The 12,641-nt window shown below is 38.9% G+C and overlaps 1 non-coding gene across 1 annotated transcript; it reads right to left on the bottom strand.

The window, feature by feature from the left end:
• Positions 1-5,581: 5,581 nt before the first annotated feature.
• LOC145110273 (small nucleolar RNA R71) lies at positions 5,582-5,688 on the bottom strand. The gene has a single exon (XR_013709657.1). It is a non-coding gene; the product is annotated as a small nucleolar RNA R71 (small nucleolar RNA).
• Between the last annotated feature and the right edge of the window lie 6,953 nt (positions 5,689-12,641).

Genomic DNA, 12,641 nt, shown 5'->3' with positions numbered 1-12,641 from the left:
ATACTTTTAAAATACTAGGTGGTCTAATTTAATAAATTATACTTTTAATTTAGTTAAATGTAAACCAAAACTTTATGGAATTATTAACTCTCTTTTAATTATACACTATAATTAATTAATAAAACCATAAAGGTGTAATTTGAACTTTTTCAAAAAATATGATGGTTTTTAGAATTTAACATTTCAAAATTAAACTTTTAATCAACTTTTAAATTCCAAAACTTGAGGGCAAGTTTTGAACTTTTTCAAAACATTAGGGTTTAGAATTTAAATCTTTCAAAATTAAACTTTTAATCAAAAAATTTAAATTCCAAAACTTGAGGGCAAGTTTTGAAACTTTTCAAAACATTAGGGTTTAACTATTTAAATTTCAAAAACAAAACTTTTAAGTTCAAATTTAAACTATAAAACCTAAAGGGGAAAATTGAAACTTTTTCACAAAATAATTCAAATCTAAATTACAAATAATCAATCTTTATCTAATAAAACAAAAGATTATCTAAATTTTGACAATTATCTTCTATTTTGGCAAGGATAATCTCCAAATATTGATAAAAGTCGGATTTTATTAATAAAAAACGTTTTAGGTAATTATCCACAGCCAAAACAAGCAAGAAAATCGCAAAAACAGGATGCCAGATCCATGGACTTGTCGAGTCAGGGACTGGTCTCGCCGAGGCGGCCTGATTCGCCGAGTTCATCCATTGACTCGCCGAGTCAGTAAGGCAGAGGGCAAAAAACTTTGTTTTTCATGCAAAAATCGATCAATCAAGCATCAAATTCACTAACAAACAGCCTTAGGCTCTGAAACCACTGATTGTTTTCGAGCAATACATCATTCCTATGGTGTACATGCAAACCCTAATAGCTTTTGGATCTAGTTTGTCTAATGAACATGCAATTGAGTATCCAAAGCTATAAACCCTAGATCTATCATATAATAACTGAAATAAGGGTTTAGTAATTACCTTTGATTGTTATATAGTAATAACAATCAATTCCTTGCTTTGATTGGCTTCAGAAAGCTTAGTGCCTCAAGTGTTGCACCTCTAATGGAGTCACAAACACCACTAAGCAATTAGATGAAGGAGAGAAGAGAGGGGAGGCACCAAAAACGGCTGGAAACCCTAAGGATTAGTTGTCCACGTTTTTGGGGCTTCGGGGCTCCTCAAATAGGTAGGCAATTAGGGTTATCTAACAAGGAAACCCTAATTTGACTGCTTAAGCTCTAAGCAGCCCATGGACCCCTTCTGGAACATGCCTTGGACGATTTCTAATGGGCTTCACATAGAATTCGTCCAACCTATTATTCCGAGGTGATCCATAGCCCAATTATGTAATTATCTTATAATTACACAATAAGTCCCTTAAGTTTAATTAATCTCTTTTAGCCACAAAATTAATTCTTAATTAATTCTTGACTAATATCAATTAAACATTATGATTTCTCCTTTAATATATTACTCTTATAATATATTAATAAATCATAATTAAACCTTTCTCTACTTAATTCATCCTACATATTGCTATGGTGAAGGCAACCCAAAAGGACCATGCTCATAATCGGGTCAAGTACATACCAAAATAGTTATGGACTTAGACACTAATCCAACAATTACACTACTCATGGAGTCGTTACTCTGTCGGATTTTATTTCACTTCATGTATTGTATGCCTTATGTAGGCAAATTTTCATGTACTCAAAAGATTATCATTAATGAAAACGGCTATATATTTTCTCATGATGTTGTTATCTGTCTTTCGTACTCGATACGGTCATTACGAAATTGTTGTGATGCCCTTCGGTCTAACAAATGCCCCCGCTGCATTTATGGACCTCATGAATCGAGTCTGCCGCCCATTCCTTGCTAATTTCGTGATCGTCTTCATCGACGATATTCTTATATACTCTCGAAACAAAGAAGAGCATGGTCAACATCTTCGTCAAATATTGGAAACCCTAAGAGCTGAAATATTATATGCGAAGCCGATGTTGGGCATGAGGAGTACATGGAAACAGACTACGAGTTCAGAGAATTCGATGAGGTTATGGAGGAGGATGGTGACACTAATGAAATTCCAGTGAGCCGCCCACTTCAGAGATAGTACAAGATCACTCCGTAGCACCACATGATCCCATCGATAGGACTAGCTCCTTAGAGGAGGAGGTTGCCACCCTTCGGAAACAACTATTAGTAGTAAAGGCCCGAGCCGTATAGGCGGAGCACGAGAGGGACGAGGTCGTCAGGGAGATAACCGAGATGGCTGATCTTGTTGCACGACATTTTGGCATATGATTTCACCACCAAACCCTTCTCGTTGCAACTAGTATTCGTTCATCTACTACCTACTACCGTTATGATATTCTTTTATATACTACTCTATGTACTATCGGCTACATGATTAAGTGATTACACTACTCATGGAGTCGTTACTCTGTCGGATTTTATTTCACTTCATGTATTGTATGCCTTATGTAGGCAAATTTTCATGTACTTAAAATATTATCATTAATGAAAACGGCTATATATTTTCTCATGATGTTGTTATCTGTCTTTCGTACTCGATACGGTCATTACGAATTTGTTGTGATGCCCTTCGGTCTAACAAATGCCCCCGCTGCATTTATGGACCTCATGAATCGAGTCTGCCGCCCATTCGCTAATTTCGTGATCGTCTTCATCGACGATATTCTTATATACTCTCGAAACAAAGAAGAGCATGGACAACATCTGTGTCAAATCTTGGAAACCCTAAGAGCTGAAATATTGTATGCGAAGCTCTCCAAATGCGAGTTCTGGATCCGCAATGTAACCTTTTTGGGTTATGTAGTCAGCAACGAAGGGATTCATGTAGATCCTTCCAAGATCAAGGCCATTGAAGGATGGGCGATCGCGAAAACCCCAACATAAATCCGACAATTCTTGGGTCTCACAGGCTACTACCGAAGGTTTATCCAGAATTTTTCCAAGATAGCTAAACCTCTCACCACCTTGACACAAAAAGGTGTGTCTTTCAATTGTACGGAAAAGCGAGAAGCCGCCTTCAAAAGCTTGAAACGAGCCCTCTGTATTGCACCAGTGCTATCCTTACAGGAGGGAACTGAAGATTTCGTAGTCTACTGCGATGCTTCGAATCATGGGTTAGGTTGTCTCCTCATGTAGCATGGAAAGGTGATAGCTTACACATCCAGACAATTGAAGACGCATGAAGTAAATTACACCACTCATGATCTCGAGCTAGGAGCTGTGGGTTGATATGTGCATATTTAGCTATATATTTAGTACATATTTTTGTCATTTATTGGCTAATTTATTGCAATAGATGGACAAAAGGTACTTAATTATGCTTAAAATTTATTTTCAGTCCAAAAGATATGCTCGGAAGCAAAAGGAAGCAGGAGATGCGATCGGAAGCTCGGAAATTGAAGATCTAAAGAAAAAGAGTCAATCATGAAGGACTCGGTGAGTCTGGATGTCTACTCGACGAATCCCCACGAATGTTCGCGAAGCAAAACAAAAAGTCCTTGCCGTGTACGGATTCTACGAGGGGACTCAGTGATTCGGTTGGCTACACGACGAGTAGCCTCTGTTTTCTGAAGACTATAAATAGAGGTCAAATTCTGAAACAAAAGACTCTCTGCAATTTTTAGAGGATTACCTTGCGACTAGGGAGGCTGTTGAAGTTCTGGAAATCGTGAAAGTCAACCCCAACTTCAATTCTAATAAGATTAAAGGCAACATAAGTTTACTCTTTACTTTATCTATTGTTTTAATCATGTTTGAACTACTAGACATTGTTTTTGAGTTACTTTCTGCAACAATTATGAGCTAAACTTTATATCTTCTGTTTAGGGTAGGAAAAGTTACAACAATGGATTGATTTATGGTTGGATTAATTGTTTATTGGTGAATTTTGTTTTATTAAGCTTGTTAAAGAACCTTATGCATTAACCATAACTATTTTCTATTAATTATCAAGTAATTAAGCTGCATGAACATCTCTTAATTGCTTATCTCATGTGATTTATGTGAAAGCATTGGTATGTGCCTAGGATTAGCGAACGTGAAACTAGGATTAACTAGAAACTGGGTAAATTAATGTGTGAGCTTGTGTGATAAACCATCAACAAGAGGTTAATTGAACAACCAATTTAATTAACCACTACAGGTTTTATTTAACTCGAATAATTAACTAGGAAATTTATTAGTTTAATCAACTGGCCACTGTTTGAGTTGATATGTTTTCTAAGGGTTAGTAATAGCGAATGTGAACCTAATCACTTTAATCGGTAGCCAATAACAGTTAATCTATTTCACTTGTCATAAATCAACCATAGGTGTAAATAAACCGAACCTAAACAGAAGTCTTCTTATTATTGAATTTAGTTGATTTTTACTTGTTTTAGCTGTTACTTATTTAATTTGCATGATTAGTTTATCTAAGTTTCTAGTCTTGCAAAACTAGAGAAACCCTTTTACTTTGATTACTTGTCTTAGTTAATTCTAGTTATTAGTTTAATTACCGTTCCCTGAGTTCGATACCCTGCTTATTCAACTATACCACCAATTGACAGGTCCACTGCATTTGTGTGTTAAAATTACATCTTAAAAGTAGGAATAAAACTAGTTCGTTTCACACACATCAAGTTTTTGGCGCCGTTGTCGGGGAATAGTTCAAAAATTAATTCAAATTTCTAGTATTATCGATCCTTTGTGTGAGATCCATCTTGCACAAAGTTAGTGCTTTAGTAATTTAGTTATTAGGATAAGTTTTAAGTTTTTCTGTTTTTAGAACTTTTGCTGAATTTATTTATGTTTTAGCTCTGAACTCGCCGAGTGCAGTCGAAGCTACTCGACGAGTTCATCGCTGAACACATAATTTCGTTTTTAGTTTATTTTAGTTCTTTTTACGCATGTTTTCTGTTTTGATTGCAGTCGTTTATGACCAGAGGAGGAGGTACACCTTTGATTCCACCACTTGAAGACCCGGAAGCAACTTTGAGGAAAAACAAAGGCACAACCATAGGAGAAACCGCAACATCAAAGAATTCGCTGTTGAAGAATCTCAAATATGTTTTTAGTAAGAAAAAGGGCAAGAAAGTGGGAGAATCCAGCATCTTTTCAGAGGCGGACGAAGACCCAAAGAAGGACGATATCGTGTACGAATCCAAAAAGGAAGAAAGTGAAGCTAACACCATAGCTAACATGATGAAGTTCCCATGGGTGAATGGAAGAAAAGGATGCGTGACGACACCGGCCCGGGACTCGTGCAAGCCGCGATTCCCACAACTGCCACTTTTGAACTTAAGGGCCGCATACTTGGTCAACTTAAGGAAATCCCATTTTACGGGAAGGATCATCAGGACGCATACAAGCATCTTGACGAGGTCAATGACATAGTCGACTACTTCAATGTCCCTAATGTGGATCGTGACACTGTTTTGCTACCTACGCTACCAGTCACATTCAATGGAGCTGCGAAAGATTGGCTGAAATCACTCCCTCCAGGATCCATCACTACTTGGACTAAAATGACAGAAGAATTTATAGACCAATTTTTCCCTCTATCAAAGATAGCCAAATTGAAGAAAGGCATTGCCAATTATGAACAATAAGCTGGAGAGTCACTTTATGAAGCATGGGAAAGATACAAGGGTTTACGAAGAAATTGCCCACATCACGATCTAAACAGCCAACAAGAAATCTCCATTTTCTATGATGGAGTAAATGTGACAACTAGGAAACTCCTTGACTCGCAAGGACCACTCACAAAGAAACCACCCCCAGTGATAAAGGCTCTAATTGAAGAATTCTCTAAGCGCTCTAGAGAATATCACAACCAAAGGAATGACTTAACTCGAGGGGCGGTGAATTCGTCCATGCCATTAGAGTGGGATGTGAAAATTGTAGAGGGCCCACCTTACTAAAGATTGTGACCTTGATGAGAACGGGAACCGGAAAGTGCAAGTGTGCTATTCAAGTGGTGATAGGTATGATGACAATTGGCGAAAACCCAAGAAAGAATGGCTACCATATGATGAGTACAAAAAGACAAGGGAGGAAAAATATAAGCAAAAAGATAGAGGCTTTTATCAAAAGTAGGAATTGGTGTATGAAAAGAAATCAGATTTGGAAGACATGCTTACAAGATTCGTGGCCATGTCCGAGAAAAGACATAATGATACCGATGTTGCAATCAAAGATAAACAAAATATGTTGAGGGAACACCAAATCATGATGAAAGATCAACAAGCTCTGATTAGGAATCAACAAGCATCTATTCTCAACATAGAAAAGCAGTTGGGCCAACTTGCACAACAAGTGAACGAGAGACGACCGGGTGGACTTCCTAGTAATACCGAAAGTAACCCAAAAGGTGCACATATAAATATCGTGAAACTAGGAGTGGGAAGATTATAACTCCTCTGGCCCCCATTCAGCAAGAAGATCCTAAGCTGGTTTAAGAGGAAGAAGCAGAACATGAAGAATAAAAAATTCCCGACCCGACTCGCCGAGTCGAAGTTACGGACTTGACGAGTCCCCCACCTGAACAGAAAAACAAGCCTCGTGTCAAGCCATATCAGCCTCCACTGCCATTTCCAGCTCGAGCTAAACAAGAAAAGAATGATGTTGACTACCAGAACTTTTTGGAACATATAAAAGCTCTTCAAATTAACATGCCATTCATAGAGGCGGTTGCACAAATGCCTAAATATGCCAAATTCCTAAAGGAGCTTCTAACTAATAGAAAAAAGATGGAAGAGGTGAAGAAAGTTGTCCTAAATGAGAACTGTTCAGCTTCCATGTTGAACAAACTACCTAAGAAGAAAGGTGATCCGGGAAGCTTAACCTTGCCTTCTCAATTTGGAAACTTAGCTACCATTTATGTATTGGCTGATTCAGGGGAAAGTGTAAATCTCATGCCATACTCATTCTTCAAGAAATTAGATCTTCCGGAGCCAAGGCCAATTCGAATGGAAATTCACCTAGCAAATAAAACGGTCACATTCCCAAGGGGAATATGCGAAGATCTATTGGTTAAAGTTGATAAGTTCATGATCCCCGAGAACATCATAATATTAGATATGGAAGCAGACCCTCAAGTCCCTATCATACTTGGAAGACCTTTCCTAAACACCGCGAGTGCTATAGTCGACATGCGAGATTCTAAACTTACTCTTCGAGTGGGAGACGAATCAGTTACTTTTAGGGTTGATCAAGCCATGAAGCATGTAAGGAATAGTGATGACACGGTATTCTCGATTGACATGTTGGAAAGAGTTAATGGAGGAATGGAATGAAGATGAGCCAAACAAGTCCACCGTCATTCTTGAAGAAGAATTTGATGCTGAAAGAGACCTGCTGGAAATAGAGAGATTGCTCGAGGAAGCTAAATATAATGATCTGATCAGAAGTACAGAACACCCGACTCGCCGAGTAGCCTCTACCGACTCGACGATTCCATTCGAAGAAACCCGCTCAATCGTGAATTTCACCCAGGGCTCGACGAGTCCCCTCACTGGACTCGACGTGTTCAGCATTCAGAACACAAAATCTGAACTTAAGGCTCTACCTAATCATTTGGAGTATGCATTTCTTGAAGATGGGGAACAAAAACCCGTAATTATAGCTGCTGATCTAGCCAAACATGAAAAAGAAAGCCTTGTGGAAGTGCTAAGGAAGAGGCAAGGTGCCATCAAATGGAAGATCACTGATATCAAGGGAATTAGTACAGCTTATTGTTCTCATAAAATTAACTTAGAAGAAGGAGCCAAACCTGTAGTTCAACGCCAAATAAGACTTAACCCAAACATGCAACAAGTTGTCAAAAAAGAGGTGGTTAAATTATTAGATGCGGGTATCATTTATTCGATCTCCGATAGCCCATGGGTAAGTCCGGTGCAAGTGGTACCAAAGAAGGGAAGAATGATGGTGGTTACTAATGAAGACAACGAGTTAATTCCGAAAAGAACAGTAACCGGGTGGCATGTTTGCATCGACTACAGAAAACTAAATGATGTTACATGTAAGGATCACTTCTCGTTGCCATTTATCGATCAAATGCTAGAAAGGCTTTCCGGTCATCTATATTATTGTTTTCTCGATGGCTTTTCGGGGTATTTTCAAATTCCAATCGACCCACAAAATCAAGATAAGACCACTTTTATGTGCCCAAGTGGAACATTCGCATATAGGCGCATGCCTTTTGGATTATGCAATGCACCGGCTACATTCCAAAGGTACATGATGGCCATCTTTCATAACATGATCGAGAAATTCATGGAGGTCTTTATGGATGACTTCTCGGTTTTTGGGTCATCCTTTGAAGATTGCTTATCTAATTTAGATTTGATGCTAGCTAGATGTGAGAAGACCAACATTGTCCTTAATTGGGAAAAGTGCCACCTCATGGTAAAAGAAGGAATTGTGTTGGGCCAAAAAAGTTTCAAGGAAAGGGATAGAAATGGATAGAGCAACAGTTGACACAATAGCCAAATTACCCCCTCCAACAAATGTAAAAGGGGTGAGGAGTTTTCTTGGCCATGCAGGATTTTATCGTCGCTTCATTAAAGACTTCTCGAAGATCACAAGGCCTTTGACTCAACTACTCTTGAAGGATGCTCCATTCGATTTCTCTAAAGAATGTCATGAAGCATTTCATTTATTAAAGGAAAGATTAACCACTACTCCTATCATGATAGCCCCAAATTGGAATCTTCCTTTCGAGCTAATGTGTGATGCTAGTGATTATGCGGTGGGAGCAGTTTTAGGGCAAATGGTTGATTAACATTTTCAACCTATCTACTATGCAAGAAAAACTTTGAAACCAACTTAAGAGAACTACACTACTGCCGAGAAGGAGTTGCTAGCGGTGGTATATGCTTTTGAAAAGTTCCAGCCATATTTAGTCTTGTCCAAGACTATTGTCTTTACCGACCATTCCGCTTTAAAGTATCTATTTGCTAAACAAGATGCAAAACCGAGATTGATATGTTGGGTTTTACTTTTACAAGAGTTTGACATTGAAATACGTGATAAAAAGGGAATGGAAAATGTAGTTGCCGACCATTTGTCAAGATTAGAAAACCCGCATTTGGAGGAGTTGGAAGAAAACAAGATTGGAGATGATTTTCCCGATGAGTATCTTTTAGTAAGAACATGAAAGGTGCCATGGTTTGCGGATATAGCTAATTACTTAGCTACTGAATATATTCCAAAAGATTTGACCCACCAACAAAAGAAGAAATTCTTTTGAGAAATCAAGTACTACTTTTGGGACGGGCCATACCTTTTCCGAAGCTGCGCAGAGGAAATGATAAGAAGATGTGTATTCAGGAAAGAATGTCGGGAAATCTTGGAACACTGCCATAGCGGGCCCACTGGGGGACATCAGGGAGCACATTACACAACTAAAAAGATTTTTGATATGCTCCAACTAAAAAGATTGAAAGATGTTGCTCAATATGTCAAGCAATGTGATTCATGCCAGAGAGCGGGGAACATATCATCCCGAAATGAGATGCTCCAACATAATATTCAAGTTTGTGAAATATTTGATATTTGGGGGATTGACTTTATGGGACCTTTCCCAATGTCAAAAGGGAATAAATATATCTTGGTGGCGGTCGACTACGTATCCAAGTGGGCGGAGGCACAAGCATTACCTACTAATGATGCTCAGGTGGTGGTGCGATTTCTAAAAAAGCTATTCTCAAGATTTAGAGTTCCTAAAGCTCTTATTAGTGACCGGGGCACTCACTTTGCAAATGATCAATTAGCCAAAGTGTTGAAAAGATATGTGGTACATCATAGGTTTTCCACATCTTATCATCCACAAACAAGTGAGCAAACTAAAGTGACAAATTGGGCATTAAAAAGGATTTTGGAGAGATATGTTGGAGGAAATCAAAAGGAATGGTCGGATAAACTTGATGATTCACTTTGGGCCTTTCGAATAGCTTTCAAAACACCTATTGGTACTACACCATATAGGCTAGTTTATGGAAAGAATTGTCATTTGCCTGTTGAAATAGAGCATAAAGCTTATTGGGCTTTAAAAATGTGAAATTTTGAGTTGGCTGAACTTCGTACCAACCGATTGATGCAAATGAATGCCTTTGAAGAGATTAGAAATGAGGCCTACACTAATTCGTTGAAATACAAAGAGAAGACCAAGAATTAGCATGACAAAACACTAAAGGGTAATAAGGACTTTCATGAAGGACAAAAGGTGTTACTCTTCAATTCGAGGTTAAAGCTTTTTCCGGGCAAGCTGAAGACATGGTGGGATGGTCGTTTTGTGGTAAAACAAGTTTTTCCACATGGAGCTATTGAGCTTATATCAAGAGATGGAACCCCTTTCAAGTTTAATGGGCACAGGGTGAAGACATATGAAGAAGGACTTGAGGAAGGGCTGCATTTGGAAGAAATTACAGAAACGTAAAGCGGGAAGGAGTCCAGCTAACGACTCCTTAAAAAGAAGCGCTTCCGGGAGGCAACCCGAGTTTAGAGTTTGCTTTCTTTTTACCTTTATTTTTCCTTTTACTTTCATTTTTATTTAGATCTGCTATTATCAATCTTCTTTTGTGATTAGAATGATTGCTTGAGGGAAAGCAATGTTCAAGTCTGGGGTTGGTGGCATAAAATTTAAAAACTAAATTTTTTATCAAACAGAACGAAAAACTCGTCGAGTCTATGTATCTACTCGACGAGTCCATTTGGAAATTCCCGTAAAAACGCGGATTCGTGTATCTACTCGGCGAGTAGGAATATCTACTCGGCGAGTCCACATATTTACCCTAAAAAAACATTTAATTTACATTCTGTAAATAAGGGGTTTTAACCCGAATTGGTAAAACACAATTGCATACACAGCCACCAGCCGCTCGACGAGCATTTCTTCTCTCAAGTCTTCATCTTCAATTTCTTGCATCTTCAACCGAAAAGGTAACGTTTTTTCTACTTAATATTGTCAAACTTCATGTCTTGGGTATATTTGTGGCTGTAGTCCATGAAAAAACCAAATTTTAGGGTTTACTCCAATCCTAGGGTTTTGATTTTCCGGACAAATTAGGTAGTTTTAGACAAAATTTCTTGTAAATCTATCCTTAATAGACATACCGAAACAAACCCCTGGACTAATTTGTATGTTTGGAAGGTTAATTTCACCCGAATCAGAATGGACTCGCACAGTTCATACTACTCGCCGAGTAGGATGTCTACTCGGCGAGTCCAAGTTACAGACGCCCAGTTTTTTTTGACATTTTTAATTTCTCTGTGTTTTGTTTGTGGTATTATTCATCTTGTTTTGCAGAAAGCATGGCTAGGCGTGGACAAAGCTCGAGAGGAGGCAGTTATGGGGACATTCCATGGCTGAATTTTCCACAAATAACTTCCAAATCTTCACTCGCCCGTGCGAAAAACAGGCTGGAAACACTAAAACGAAAGGAAATATATGTGCCCAACCAGATAGACTGACATTGGATGGGTCAAACCGGATTGGAGGAGGAATTGACTCCTTATTTGGTCAAGTCTTTTGTACATGATGGGGTGACCATAATCTGTGACGGCAGGAGTCGATTATTCAAGATTCAGGAACATGTTTACCAGGAACTATGCTGGGAATTCTTTGCTACCATCTCCTTCCGAGGTGGAAATGAGTATTATAATCCGGGCACTATCACTTTTTTTCTTGGAAGGGAGCCGCGCCAATGTAGCATAGCGGAGCTTGCCTGGAGGCACGGAATTTATGATCAAAATGTGATCATGTCTGAAAATTTTGAGAGGTTCCTGGAGCACTGCCACAAGGACTTGCCTGAAGAGGTGGTTGCATCTACTTGGTGGAACACAATTGCTAACCGGATCTACATTCCTTCTTCTGCTCAAGAGGGAAGCATTCGTTTCCCCATCCATCGCTTGATCCATCGTCTTATCGCAAGCACCATTAACATGCGAAAGAACGATGATAAGGTCCCCACTCTCGACATTTTCTACATATGGAGCATCATTACTCCCGATGTTTTTTGTAATTTGCTGTATTGTATGGCAAAATACTTAGCGGAGGGAGCGGTCAAGGAACGGATTAGGTCCAAAATCAATGGTGGCATGTTTGTTACTAGGTTGGCTAAGACATATGGGATCCTGGACCAAAGGGAGGCAAGAATGTTGACAATGATTCCTTCTCCTCCTTTTAGCACCACATTATTCAGGAGGGCAAGGATCATTGATGATTATGGTGTGTGACACATTGGTATCCCGAATGCGGATGAAGTGTTGATGCCGGAGGAGTTGGGAAGAAGGGTGAGGCAAAGAAGAGAGCATGTCCGAGAAGACCCACCGGTCATTCCGGTGGAAGAGGACTTACCAATGGATTGGTATAATATGGAGATGAGACGGTATCAAGATGATCTTGGGCGAAACTTGAAAGACCACAAATGAACAAATGAACATTGCACCAAGGTCCGCACCCGACTACCCTTATGTTTAAGTTGGGAAGAGCGGGAAAATATAAGAAGGAATCAAGTCGGTAGTAGCGGAGCGGGAGGAAATGAGGAAGAAGATGAGGATTGAGATCTATCCTTTTTATTTGTTGGGTTGTGTTAAAACAATTTTTATTGGTTTGGTTGTTTTTGGTTGGTT

The sequence above is a fragment of the Lactuca virosa genome, chromosome 4 (assembly GCF_052849685.1).
Source record: "Lactuca virosa cultivar CGN04683 chromosome 4, Lactuca_virosa_CGN04683_v6, whole genome shotgun sequence".
Taxonomy (NCBI): Eukaryota; Viridiplantae; Streptophyta; class Magnoliopsida; order Asterales; family Asteraceae; genus Lactuca; species Lactuca virosa.
This window is presented reverse-complemented; position numbering and strand designations above follow the sequence as displayed.